Genomic DNA, 1,525 nt, shown 5'->3' with positions numbered 1-1,525 from the left:
CGGCCACAACGGGCCTCCAATGCCGCGGCCGCCACCCGTGGAGTTTAAAAGTGCAAAGCCGCGCTCCAGCCTGCACTCCTTCTGACCTGCTTTCAGTAACTGCTGCACAGTTATCGAACGGCAGGGTTGTTTGAGGGTGCGCAGCTTTCCACAGTGGTCGCATCGCCATGACGTGTCGCGGGCGGTGGCGGCGGCTGGGGCGGGCAGTATAAATGGCGCCGAAGCAGGAGCCCAGGCCCAAATTTACTGAAGGTAAATAAAAAAGCACACCGCCTGCTTTTGAAGGACAGTTGCATCAGTGCAAGGATTTTTTTGTAAGGAGACTCCAGATGTATCACTGCTTGAGTTGAGAAGGGAGCGTGTTTTGTGTTTCCACGGACCTCCCCTTTATGAAGCCAAGTGTGTGAAGGTTTCCATAAAGGAGAAACAAGTGAAATACTTTATACATTATAGCGGTTGGAATAAGAACTGGGATAAGCGAGTGCCAGAGAGCAGACTAGTACTCAACCACGGGGAAACCAACCTGCAGAAGCAGAAGGAACTTCAGAAGGCTAATCAGGAGCAGTATGCAGAGGGGAAAATGAGAGGTGCAGCACCAAAGAAGGCCGGGGGTCCGCAGCAGAAACATGTGGAAGTAAAAACGAAGAAAAATAAACAGAAAACTCCAGGGGCTCGAGAAGGCAGTAGTACGAGTGAAGCACCTCAACCGCCACCACGTAAGAAGAGAGCTCGTGTAGACCCCAGTGTGGAAAATGAGGAAACGTTTATGGACAGAGTTGAAGTGAAAGTAAAGATTCCAGAGGAGCTCAAACTGTGGCTGGTTGATGACTGGGACTTGATATCCAGGCAAAAGCAGCTCTTCTATCTCCCTGCTTAAAAAAGTGTTGATGCCATTTTGGAGGATTATGCAAATTACAAGAAATCGCGAGGCAACACAGATAACAAGGAGTATGCAGTGAACGAAGCGGTTGCTGGAATTAAGGAATACTTTAACGTGATGCTCGGCACCAAGCTGCTGTAGAAATTTGAGAGGCCACAGTATGCAGAAATTCTGGCTGATCATCCAGATGCACAGATGTCACACGTCTATGGAGCACCTCACCTTTGCAGACTGTCCGTATTGGTGCAATGCTTGCCTACACACCTCTGGATGAGAAGAGTCTGGCTTTATTATTGAACTATTTGCATGATTTTATGAAGTACCTTGCAAAGAATGTGCTAGTATTGTTCAGCACCAGTGACTATGAAGTTGCACCTCCTGGAACCACCCCTGCCTCCCATAGACCCTGCTTGGAGCGAGAGAGGTAAGAGGGGAGCAGCAGCAGATTCAGAGGGGTGGGTGGCTGAGTCTGTGGCTCATCCATGATAGCTGCCAAGGTTTCAGATTGCTATGTGTGGCACTTTCAGAATTTCATTGTAATTATGAGTGACATTTCAACGTCTAGAAGTCATACTTTCTCAGGGGCAAAAATTAAAATCCCTCATGTATGTGCATGAAACTTGCACGATCGAGGTAACTATTAGC

The 1,525-nt window shown here is 48.3% G+C and overlaps 1 pseudogene; it reads left to right on the top strand.

Annotated features, from left to right (window-relative positions):
• The first annotated feature begins 212 nt into the window (after positions 1 to 212).
• Positions 213 to 1,308, top strand: LOC144784193 (mortality factor 4-like protein 1; annotated as a pseudogene).
• The last annotated feature ends 217 nt before the right edge of the window (positions 1,309 to 1,525 follow it).

The sequence above is a fragment of the Lissotriton helveticus genome, chromosome 10 (genome assembly GCF_964261635.1).
Source record: "Lissotriton helveticus chromosome 10, aLisHel1.1, whole genome shotgun sequence".
NCBI classification, from domain to species: Eukaryota; Metazoa; Chordata; class Amphibia; order Caudata; family Salamandridae; genus Lissotriton; species Lissotriton helveticus.
The sequence above is the reverse complement of the archived record's forward strand: the minus strand, read 5'-3'. Positions and strand labels throughout refer to the sequence as shown.